Raw genomic sequence first — 12360 nt, forward strand, 5'->3', positions numbered from 1 at the left:
CGGTGTGGTGGCGGGGCGGCCCCGTGTGCGGGCGCGACAGGAGACGTCACAGGAGTGTGCCCTCCGCTGCCGCGTCCAGGACCTCTCCCGTCCGTCAGCTCCTTGCACGGGTGTGCGCCTCGTGGCCACGCCGACCGTTGGCCCCACCTGTCGTCGTGGCTCTTTGAAGACCTGCGAGCGTAACTGCTTCACAAGTGCCCTCACCCGCAGAAGCAGGGTGGGGTGTCGAGCTGGACTGAAATGGGGCTGCCCTGTGCACAGCGGCTGGAGGCGGGGCCCTGGCCTGTTACTGTCCCCAGGAACTGTGGCGTCGCAGCCGAGTGAACAGCGAAGGGCCGTGAAGGCCCCTGCTTAGGTGTCCCTAAGGTGCCGGGCTTGCCCCTTCTGCCACTGCAGACGCCGTCCCGGCGGCCCTGGGCCCGTGGGTGAAGTGGCTGTGAGCAGGCCTGGGAGGCTGGCGGCTGCACAGCGGCCGAGGAGGAGGAGGAGGAGGGCCCCGCCCCGGCTTCTCTCGGGAGCAGCTGGTGGACGGCCTCCCAGGCTGGGCTCTTGCCAGCACGGAGACCAGCACCCGAGCCTCTGCTTCGGAGCCCGCCGCTGGCCTTTCGTCGCTGGCGGGTAGTTAACAGCATTTCTCAGGGACAGTTCCCTCCGTGAGCTGACAGCAGCTCCTGGCACGCGAGCGGGGTCGGCGTCACCAGGACCAGCTGAGCACGTGCCGGGCGTTCTCGCAGACGGTCTTCGGTGTTCATTCTCAACGCCGTGGGCTAGGTACGACTGCCCCACTTTACGGGTGAGAAAGCATACACGGGGGGAAGTTAACCACCCGCCTAGGTCTCACGCCTCGTGAACGGTGGAGCCCATCCCAAAGCCTCCATCTGGCCAAAATGCCACTATGAAAAGTGTGCTGGGGGGGGGGCGGGGGGAGATGTTGAGCAGCTGCCTCTGCCCCGCCGTCTCTTTCTAGTCCTCGTGAGCTACGTAATCGTAAGGGCGTCATCTCCAGGAGTCCAGACTGAGTCAGGATGCCGGGGGGGGGGGGGGGTGAGTCCTGGCTCTGCCACCCGCTGGCCATGCGCTCCTGGGCTAGTGTCCACGCCCCGGTGTCCTCGGCTGTCAGTGGAGATCACGACAGGACCTCTCATCGGGGTTGGCTGTGGAGATGAAACAGCGCAGCCGCACGGGCTAGAGTGAGCGTCAAGACTCCTCCCGGAAGCTGCCGTGCCCAGCCCTGTGACTCAGGAAGATCACAGCTTCTGCAGGCTGCCCCTCGCTTCCTCCCCTCCCCTCCCTTCAGCCAGTGGCAGCAAAGCCCTGGGCTCAGGGTCAGGCCCTGCAGAGGCCTGTGCCCCTGGGCGCTCACCACGGTCACGTGGCCATCAGGTGGCCTGCTCAGTCCTACCCTGTCACCCTCACGAGATCATACTGTCCCCCCTGGCGGGGGCTGGGGCAGCAGCAGAACCAAGTGTGCCCTTTGGAGCGGAGCCAGGGTGGCAGGAGGGCCCTGACCCTGCGGCAGAGCGCCAGCTGGGACCCGGCCAACACTTGTCTCCCTGGGGGACAGGCACGTGGCCGGCTGCAGCTCACACTGGGCTGGCCACTTCATGTCACAGTCCCGGGACCCAGAGCTGGGGAGGCCTGTGTGGGAGGGACAGAGGAGGCCCCACCCTCTGGCCTGCCATCCCAACAGGCTCTGGCTCCCCTGAACCCCAGCCTCGGTCGCAGAGGGGGACTGGGGAGGGGGCAGAGGAGGGCACGCTGACCACTGGGCCTCTCGAAGGAAGAGGCCGGCCTACCTGAGCAGGGCCCCTTCCTCCCCGCTTCTTGTTGCCCACCTGAGAAGCTGCGAGGTGACCTCGGCCAGCCATGTGACCCTGAGCTGGTCCCTCTCTCCGCCGACTGGTGACGGGCAGGTGTAGCTGCCTCCCCTCCCCTCCCCTCGCATGCATGTGTTTCTCTCTGTCTCCGAGCCAGTGCGCGGGTCTGGGACGCGCCCGGGTCTGGGATGGGTGGAGGAGACCAGGCCCGCCCGCGCCAGGACCTCCTGCTCTGACCCACCACCGTGGCCAGAGCAGACCTGCCACGTGCCCGGCCCCTCCAGCCCCTCGCTCGGGAAGTCCGGGGGCCTGGCCAGGAGCACCGCCAGCTGGGGTAAGCAGGCCTGGGCTGACTGCAGCACCGTGGGCTGGGGTCCCCTCAAGGGCACACGGAGGCCTGGGGGCCGTAGGCTGCGAGCCCCAGGGCGACAGCGCAGGGTGTTGGGCTGGCTCAGCCGGGAGGCCAGCTTCGGGGCGCTTCCTCCCTTTACCGAAGAGGGGCCCTGGACTCTGTGCCAAAAGCCCCAGGCTCACCGAGGGCCTCGAGCACGTCCTGGCCCCTCTGGGCCTGGCTCTCAGCTCTTCTCATCCCAGCCCCGGGGGCACCTCCTGTGGCCCTGCTCAGGGCCCAGTTCCTGCCGGTCACAGACGTCAGGTGTGACCACGGCGTCCTCCCAAACACCGGAAGCTGCGAGCCAGCGATAGGGTGCAGCCCCCTCAGCGGCTCCCCCTCTGGGCTCGCGTGCGCCCCCGGCGCCACTGCAGCCTGCAGCGATCGCTCGCACACCCCAGGACTACTCAGAGAGGTTGGGGACCCTTCAGGAGGCACACTCGCAGTGGCCGGCCCTGGCTCTTAGCAGCGGCGCTGCCCTGCATTGGTCACCACCCCTCACACTCACCTGGGCCTGTCTCCATGCCCCAGCCTTGGGAGCCTAAAATTGCCTGGCACTCAGTCCCGCTGGCAGCCCCACCTCCCCCCAGTAAGGCCCTACCGGGGGTGCTGGGTGAGCCTGGCCTCTCTGCCAGCAGGCGTTGGTAGGGTCTCAGGTGGTCTCCTTCTGGGCTCCTCACTTCCCCAGGCCCACTCCCCCACCGGGCCTCCCCTTCCTGAGCTTGGGAGGAAGTGGGGAGACCTGAGCCTCTGGGTCACGTCCTCATGCTGAACTCGGGTCCCCCACTCAGAAACGCTTCTCCCAGGCTTGGTGGCATCGCGCTGGGAGGGTGTTTTGTTACCTGGACGAGGTTGGCGAGCAGTGGAACCTTGGAGTCTACGCCTTGACCTTACTGAGCCGTCACGTGGAAGTAGGGACAGCAGTTTGGGGCCTTTTGGGGGCCAGCGTGTCTTCATGTTGGCATTAAGCTACTAATTAGGAAGAAAAGGAGGTCTCTGGGCCTTGGTTGCAAAAATAGGGTTTGGAAACATTCATTCATTCAACAAACACATGTTAAGAGCCTACTAATGTGCCAGGCCCTCAACCTGATGCTGGTATGAATTTTTTTTTTTTTAACATCTTTATATGAGTATAATTGCTTTACAATGGTGTGTTAGTTTCTGCTTTATAACAATGGTATGAATTTTATTTTTCTAAGCCAGTAAGCCTCCCTCAGCCCTAGCTGTCTGGTGATAAAGATACCACAATTTCCTCTTTCATCTCTCCTCGATAAACTTCGGAGGGTCTCTGCAGCCTGCCTGAGCTCTGGCCATCTGAAGTTTTCAGCAGTTTGAAGGAAAGCGGTGAAGCCCCCCAAGCCCAGGCAGCCCCCTTCCTTAGAAGGCTGGCTCTTCCTTATCTTGCCCCCAGATTTCCCTGCCTGGAGGCCCCCTAGCCCCACCCCACTCAGGGGCCTCGGAAGTCAGCAGGCTAGGGGTGCAGGGTGAAGCGTGCAGGGCCCAGCTCTGCCCTGAACAGCTGGGTGGCCTTGGCAAGGCCATGTGATGTCCCTGGGCAGGGCAGAGGGAGGAAGGCGGTGCAGTCGTCAATTTCACACACTCCAAGGGCATGCATGCGGCCCTTCCTGTGGAATGAGTTACGCGGTTCATCTGGAAGAAACATACTGGGGTCCATTTCCACCCCGTCACTCTGCAGATTGGCCGTGAACAGCGTGGTTTCCTTCCTGGCAGTGACCGCTCTCCAGTGCGCTGCAGATGACGGAAAACACAGGAGACCAAGGCCCGGCACAGGGAACTCCGACGGCGTGTGGAGTGGAGGTCTCCGCCACACTTTCTGGGGCCCACATTTTCCCAGCCCTGGGGAGGTGGCTGCCTGCGGCCACCTGGAAGAAGCCCGGGCTGAGGCCAGCCTGCCCGGCTCCTCGTGAGCTCCGGCCCCCTTTGGCAAGCCGGTCACCCTCTCCAAGCCTCGGTTTTCTCATGTGAAAGCTGGAAAGGTGAAACCCACTCCCCAGTGTTGAAAGCAATAACGTGCCTGCACACATGGGTGCTGGACAGGGGTTAACCCCCTCCTTAGTGCCCACTGAGATCAGCTGGTCAAGCCGTAGCAGAAGTCTCCTGTTAGTGTATCAGAATCCGAGTTCAGTGTCCCAGTTGGGTTTGGCTGGGGTGGGGACGGTGATGTGGGAAAAGATGGGAAGAGAGACGTAGGAGGGGCTTGAGAGGGTTTGGGTCTCATCCTGGAGGCAGCAGGAGGCCTGAAGGGGTGTGAGCCGGGCCACCATTTGTGGGTGAGCGGAGGGCTCTGAGGTTGGAGAGGGATGCTAGAAACAGCTGATGCACAGCAGAGAACCCTTCAGAACTTTCGTAGCTTTTAAAAGAAGATCACAGGGCCTTTCCTGCCTTCCCTGCAGCTGCATGAGCTCAGCATACTCCAGTGAACGGAGCTCTGGGTGGCGGCCCTGCCCAGGCCTGGCCTGCTGCTCCTATTGAGCTGTGGGGTCTTGTGCCCTTTCCCTTCTCTGATCTCAGCCTCCTTGTCTGGAGAAAATTATCAGAAGATTATCGATAAGTGGGGAGACTGGGATTGACTTAGACACACTACTATGTATAAAATAGATAACTAATAAGAACCTACTGTATAGGGCTTCCCTGGTGGCGCAGTGGTTAAGAATCTGCCTGCCAATGCAGGGGACATGGGTTCGAGCCCTGGTCCGGGAAGATCGCACATGCCGCGGAGCAGCTAAGCCCGTGCGCCACAGCTACTGAGCCTGCGCTCTAGAGCCCGCGAGCCACAACTACTGAAGCCCACATTCCACAACTACTGAAGCCCACGTGCCTAGAGCCCGTGCTCTGCAACAAGAGAAGCCACCGCAGTGAGAAGCCTGCACACCGCAACCAAGAGTAGCCCCCGCTCGCCGCAACTAGAGAAAGCCCACGAGCAGCAACGAAGACTCAACGCAGCCAAAAAAAAAAAATTAATTAATTTTTTAAAAAAAGAACCTACTGTGTAGCACAGGGAACTCTAGTTAATACTCTGTAATGACCTATATGGGAAAAGAATCTAAACAAGAGTGGATATATGTATAAGTATAACTGATTCACTTTGCTGTACAGCAGAAATTAACACAACACTGTACATTAACTATACTCCAATAAAAATTAATTTAAAAAAAAGAGGAAGATTATCGGACCTGCCTCCAGCATAGCTGTGAGTTTGGTTATTCGGTCCTGGATGGGAAAGCCCTTTGTAAACGGTATGTGAGAAAGTATTAAAGTCATAATTGCATTACACTAAAAAAAAAATAGGTCTCACCATCCCGCAACCCGAATGGTTGATCTAGACCATGATTACGAATGGCTGCGGAATCATCAGGTGATGTGCTGACAGCACCGGGACCCCCTAGTCCAAGGCGATGTTGCTAAGAGTGGGATGCGCTGTCCAGTCCTGATGGGACATGTAGGAAGTACACATGCGTGGACGCTGGGAGTGACCCCTAGATGCAGACCGCTCTACGGGTCCCGCTCCCATCCCCAGCGCAGTGCCTCCTAAGGGACTCTCTTCCGAGGATACTGCAAAATGTTCCTTGGGGGCAAAATTGAGGACCACTGCTTGGGATGAAACTGAGTTTATAGGAAATACTGGGGCTAGAGGGGCTTGTTCAACACCACCACAAACGTACAGTCCTCTAAATCCATAATTCAGAAAGTTCTACGAGACAACGCAATGTCATCAACAAATATATTGCGTAGGAAAAACAAACCAAGGGAGAACTATTTCAGACTAAAAGAGACGTAATGACCCATCTACCAAGTGCAGTGTGTTGCTTTTGGAACCTGATTTGGAATCTTAGTTCCCTGACCAGGGATCGAACCCGTGCCCCCTGCGGTGGAAGCGCAGAGTTCTAACCACTGGACCGCCAGGGAATTTCCCAGAACCTGATTTGAACAAACTATTAGAAGACATTTTTAGAGGTAATTGGGGAATTATAAAACATTGAGGAGTTATTGTTAATTTTATAGGTATCTGACGGTATTGTGATTATGCCTCAAAAAAAAAAAAAAACCTTACTACTAAAGATGTGCATGGAACAAGTTGAAGTATTTTCATGGGTTCTGATATATCTGAGATACACTCTAAGTGAATCCAGGAAAAATAAAAATAACAAGAATATGGGGAGGGGACAGGAAGAACAGCATATAACCAGTGTTGAGATGGGTACATAGGGGATCACTATACGGTTCACTGTATATATGTTTGAAATTTTCCACAATAAAAATGGCTCTCAAGATTAAAAAACAAATAAGTTAGAAGTGGACCGAGAGAGCAGCGGTCAGCAGTGGAGCCTAATTCTGAAGAGTCCAGCTGGTTCTCAGCCCCCGCACGCAGGGCACGCCCCCTCCCAAGAGGTAAACGCACAGCTCGCCCAGCCTCGCCCTGTCTGGCCCGGGGAGGGTTCCCCATCAGCACTCTAAACAGAAGTCCTGCTGCTTGAGAATGGAGTGTAAAATCAGTGTCCAGCCCCTCCCTGAGCTGCCCCAAGCCTTGCTGGGCGGCAGATGTGGTGGAGAAGAGGGTGCCTTCCTTCCACCCTTTCAGACCCTGGGCCGCCCCCCAGCCACCTGGGTGCCAGGAGAGCAGCGCTTGCGGGCTCCACGGGTCTGCGCAGACCTCTTCTTGCCGCTGGACTCTCATTTGCCTCTGCCTGCCTGCATCCCTGGAGGGGGTGGCTTAACTTCATAGATGGCTTCCTCCTGGCCTTTCTTTTTTTTTTTTTTTAAATATTTTATTTATTTATTTATTTTTATTTTTATTTTTATTTTTGGCTATGTTGAGTCTTCGTTTCTGTGCCAGGGCTTTAGTTGCGGCAAGCGGGGGCCACTCTTCATCGCGGTGCGCGGGCCTCTGCACTATCGCGGCCTCTCTTGTTGCGGAGCACAGGCTCCAGACGCGCAGGCTCAGTAGTTGTGGCTCACGGGCCTAGTTGCTCTGCGGCATGTGGGATCTTCCCAGACCAGAGCTCCAACCCGTGTCCCCTGCATTAGCAAGCAGATTCTCAACCACTGTGCCGCCAGGGAAGCCCCCCTCCTGGCCTTTCGAAGCTGTACTTTCAAGGTACCCAGACGTCCTTGGCACTGCAGACAGTGTGCGATCTTTGCAAACTGCAAAGCTGACCTCACCGCTCACATTTACCCCCTCTTCAGCCCCAGCCGTGCTGGTGGACCCTCCCCACGGTTGCTCCCGCCACCACCACAGGACCTTTGCACATGCTGTCCCTATGCTGGGCACTCTTTCCCCACCTTCCCCGACTAACTCCCACCAGCCTTCAGGTCTCAGCCTCCTGGACCAGGCCAACCCCCTTCCCCCAAGCCCAGTACATGTTTTGGTGACACGTGTCACAGTTTCCGTATCTCTACTTTGTGTGACTATTTGATCCACGTCTCCCCCCTAAAACCACAGGCTTCACGAATACTGGGACTGTGCCTGCCTCTGCTCCCCAAGAGCCCCTCATACTCAGGATGCGCGCTCCCGGAGGATGTGTGAACCGGGGCAGTGGGGGGTAGTGTAACCTCCCTGCAGACCTGTCACTCTCTCCCTTGCACCACCTTATTTTAGTAAAGATTTAAAAACTCTGATTATGAAGATAAAATAAGGGACTTCCCTGGTGGTCCAGTGGCTAAGACTCCACGCTCCCAATGCAGGGGGCCCGGGTTCGATCCCTGGTCAGAGAGCTAGATCCCACGTGCTGCAACTAAGACCCTGCATGCTGCAACTTAAAAAAAATAAAATAAAAAGAAAGAAAAAGATAAAATAAGACTGTAGAGATTTTGAAAGTTAACAAATTATAAAGTGTATGTGGTAAAACCCCACCACAGACTAATTTCTATGGGCATGTTTCACAGTCAACATCATTCCATAGGTTTGATTTTACACCCAGCGCTTTCCGTGGAAGTTCACAAAGCATCGTCTCACACCAGGAAGATGTTCTAAAACCTCCGTCAGAGAAGCAGCCCCGCCTCCCTAGGCTCTCCCCATTGGGGCTCGAGAACCACTGTCATTTATGCAAAAGCAATGCTTCACCAGCTATCTCAGACCAACAGGCAGGCTTCGTGGAGAAGCAGGCGCCTTCGAGAAACTTCACTTTTTACTGCAGGGGCCACAGCCCAGAAGGGGTCGGATTAGACGTTCTAAGGCCGTGCCCGGCCGTGGTGGGTCCCAGGCAGGAGAGGAAAAGGCTGGGTTCTCATCTTGGCTCCTGTAACCCTCTCCTCCCTGGGCCTCGGTTTCTGCATCCGGAGAGCAAGAGGTTGGGCTGTGACGTCGGCTGGCGATAAAGAGAAATTAATAGCCTCCAGACGCTCTGCTCATCGACACACAGCAGCCGCTGTCTTCCAAGCACCTGCCGCCCCGCCGGCTACACCGCTCCACGTTCACTGCCGCACTCGACTTCACACTGTCCCACGGGGGAGGGAACGCTTTTTAAGCTCTGTTTCAGAGATGAGGAAGGTGCAGCTCACAGAGGCGGCTTGCACCGAGTAAGCAGCAGAGAAGGACCGCATCGGGGCTGTCTGACTGTTACAGAGGGTAGTCCACAGGAAGAGAAGACAAAGGGGACGTCTGAGTGGCTCACCTGCCGGTGGTTCTCTCTGGAAGGGAGGGTGGCAGGCGCCGTGTATTTTCTTCTGGGGACTCATCGGCATTCACCAAATTTTCCACGGTGGGTATTCCTCTCACACGGAGCTAAAGTAAAAGTTTGAAATAAATAAAATATCGTTTTACACATGTCTCCTCTATAAACTGAGAAGAGATTGTTCCTGAATCATTTCTTGGTCCTAAGCTTTTACCACATGACCTGGCACGCACGAGATAATTTGGTAAATATTTTAGCAATGATAAAAGATCCTTGTTTTTTAACCTGTAAAAAGTACCTAGGGCAAAAATCACACCACCAGCCAGTTAACGAGCAGGAACCCAAACTACCTGGGCCCTCACCCCTTCAAGGGCCACTCAGGGTCTCCGTGAAGATGCTTTATATTTTCTGCAAACGGAAGGCCAGCCTTTCCCTCTAATATCTTTTTTTTTTTTTTTCTGGCAGCACTGTATGGCATGCAGGATCTTAGCTCAACAACCAGGGATCGAACGATCGAACCCGCGCCCCCTGCAGCAGAAGCTCGGAGTCTTAACCACTGGACCGCCAGGGAAGTCCCTTCCTCTAATATGGAAACACATAAAAATGCAAGTGCTTATCCCTGTACTTCTAAGATCATCCTTGTGAAATTCTAGCTTGTCTCACTCCACACACACATGAGAGCTCTGTCTGTGCCACACACTCCGTGCCTCGGGTAAACCGCACACCTCCTGATGTGCCCATTTCACAGATGAGGAGACTGAAGTTCAGGCATGTTAAAGACGCCACCCCATCGTTACACTGGGATGGGGTGCTGACCCCAGTCTCCTGGCTCTTAGCCTGGGCCTCTTTCCTGACCCCACGTGGTCTCCCTGCATAGGCCTCTGGAGGGGCTCAGGGCGGCTTCTTGGGCCCCTCCTATGTCTCCAATGTAGATGTCTGCCGGGAGCCTCGATGGGGCGCTGAGGGAGGCTCTGTGTCCCCCAGAATGTGGGCCCGGCTCAGGGCTCCCTGGCACACCCCCGCTCACCTCCTCTAGGTGGTGCTGCGCCTGCCCCTTCCACACGCAGAACCCCACCTGCCACTCCAGCCCCGCCTCTCCCCAGGGATGCACCTCCCCACAGGCTCCCAAGAGCCCAGGGAGGTGGCGACGGTCATCCGCATTTTACAGATGAGGAAACCGAGGCTCAGAGAGGGGCAAAGTCAAGACAAGCCAGTGCCAGACGGGTGTCTCCAGCCTCCACCATGTGCTGGGGGAGCAGAGGCGGGCAGAGCAGGGCGGCCCGGCCCTGCATGTCAAGGGCAGCGAGAGGGTGCGAGGCAGTGTGGATCCGAGTGTGTGGACCGCTCTTTCTGGAAGCTCAGCTGGGCAGGTTTGGCAAGAGGTAGCGGCAGCTGGGAGCAGGCCTCGGAAGAGGTTTGTCTCCTTCTGGGACAGGAGGCAGCTGAGCCTTGCATGGGCCCAGGGGAGGAGCTGGAGTTGGGGAGAGGAAAATGGGGACTGGCCCTGGGTGCGAGGAGGCCCCCAGGGAAGGCGCCCGGGGCCTGGTGGACCCTGAGGGAGTCCAAGTGACCAGCTTTTTCTTTCTCGCCCCTGGAGCCCAAACCCAGCTCTGCTCAGCGCCCCCGGGCAGCCCCAGGCCCATCTTTTCTGGACGTCCCACCCAGGGAGTGGTTGTGCTTGTTGGGTGAAGCCTGGGTCTCCCTGGAGGGCTAGGCCCACTGGGACTGGGGATGCCTGGAGGGGGGACCCTGATGCCTCGAACAGCCATCCTCAAACCGGCCTGAGCACTTCCTGTGTGCCAGGGTTAGGCTCACAGCCTATCGGGGAGGCAGGTGGACAGACAATTCTAGAGGCCACTGACCGGGACCCGAGGCTCTGTCAAGAGGGCCCCGAGAGGGCTCTCCGGGAGAAAACCAGAGGCCAGCGTGCTCGGCCTGGTCCGCCTGCGGCTGCAGACAGCGCACTTCACGTGTGGCTCTTGGCCCATCTCTTGGCCCATTTTAGAGCTTAGGGGCAGCTCCTCCCACCCGCAAGCCCAGCCCCATCCCCGCAGGGCAGGAGGAGGACGGGACCATCGGCGGGTGTTGACGACGGAGCGCGCCCCAGGCCAGGCTGCGTGGGGTTGGGAGACCCCTACTCCTGCGGCTGCCACCCCCTCGGAGAATCTGGTTCACGCGCCACGTGTCCAGCACGGAGGGCCACGGGGATGAGCAAGGGGCTGCCGGGCCTCTCAGGAGGGCGTGGCCAGCTCTGCCGGGTGTGGGAGCTGGAGGTGGCACGTGGCCAAGGGGACCAGGGTTGTGATGGTTGGAGAAGGCAGGAGGGGGTCCAGGCAGAAGGAACAGGACAAGCAAAGGCGGGCTCTGTGCAGCCAGGATTGTAACGTGTCTGGAAAACGCCAGTCTGGATGGGAAGGGGGCGGCGAGGCTGCAAGGTTCGGCTGGGGCCGGATTTGGGAGGGGGTCCTGGAGAGATCGGGGCTGGTGGCTGTAGGGGGGTGGGTGGAAGTGAAGAGGCAGCAGTTTGGAGGTGGATCCGCCCCCCTCTGTCTCCTGTGTCTCCCTGGCCGCTACCGCTACGCTGCTCCTCTCGGGCCCACGCACCCTCACCTTCACCTCTGCAGGCCTGTCCTTGGGAAGTCCCCCCGCCCAGATTCAAACAAGAACAAAAGCCTCGCAGCCAACTGTCTCCCAGCCATGAGCTCACCCTCCGTAGGAGGGAGTGGGCAGCCAGTGCTCAGAGAATCAGCGCGACTGGCAGAATCTCAAGGCTTTTCCTGGAGACTTCTGTGACCTTGAAGGGCAGAGGTGGACCTTGTTCAGGCGCTCACCGGGCATCAGCTGGGCATCGGAGCCTGGTGCAGAGAGGGTGCCTGCAGTATCTGGGGGTTGGGGGGGGACTGGCTGCGGGAGGGGAGGTCTCCTGATGGGTGACACTTGGTGGTGGGGGGGAGGAGGGGCTTGTGCGAGGCCCCTCAGGGCAGAGACCCCGGGCGGGGAGGCTGAGGCCTGCTCCCTCCCCAAGGCCGCTCTGGAGGGGAAACGGCAAGGAGCCGCCAGGGGGGTTTTTGTGAGGGTCAGGAGCATCCTCCACTCCAGGTGCAGGACGGAGGAAGGACAGGGGCTGGACTCGGTGCTGGGACATTTAGGAAGCCAACTTCTGCAGCCAGGAGGGAGCTGAGCCCAACTCTGTGTGTGTGTGTGTGTGTGCGCACGTGTGTCTCAGGAGCTGTTGGTTGGTGGGTGGATGAGTGAGGAGAAAATAGGGGCTGAGGTTTGGCAAGAAGAGGAACATGGGGTGCATCCAAGAAGGTTCCTCTAAGGCGGGCAATATCTAAGGTTGTCTTAGGATGGAGGAGCAAAGGGAGAGGTTGAAGTCGCTAGGTCAGGGTGGGTAGATGCGCCAGGAAGAAAGACAACACATATTAAACCCCTCCCCCACCTGAGGTATGTGGGCCACCCCTTCCTCTGAAAGAGGAAACCAAGGTTCAGAGAGGTTAAGTAACTTGCCCAAAGTCAC

The 12360-nt window shown here is 57.9% G+C and overlaps 1 long non-coding RNA gene across 1 annotated transcript; it reads left to right on the forward strand.

The window, feature by feature from the left end:
- On the forward strand, positions 1-9464 carry LOC309628413. Its single transcript, XR_014244510.1, has 2 exons — positions 1-771; positions 9306-9464. It is a non-coding gene; the product is annotated as an uncharacterized lncRNA (long non-coding RNA).
- The last annotated feature ends 2896 nt before the right edge of the window (positions 9465-12360 follow it).

Source organism: Balaenoptera borealis (assembly GCF_965194805.1).
Source record: "Balaenoptera borealis genome assembly, chromosome: 4".
In the NCBI taxonomy this organism is placed as follows: Eukaryota; Metazoa; Chordata; class Mammalia; order Artiodactyla; family Balaenopteridae; genus Balaenoptera; species Balaenoptera borealis.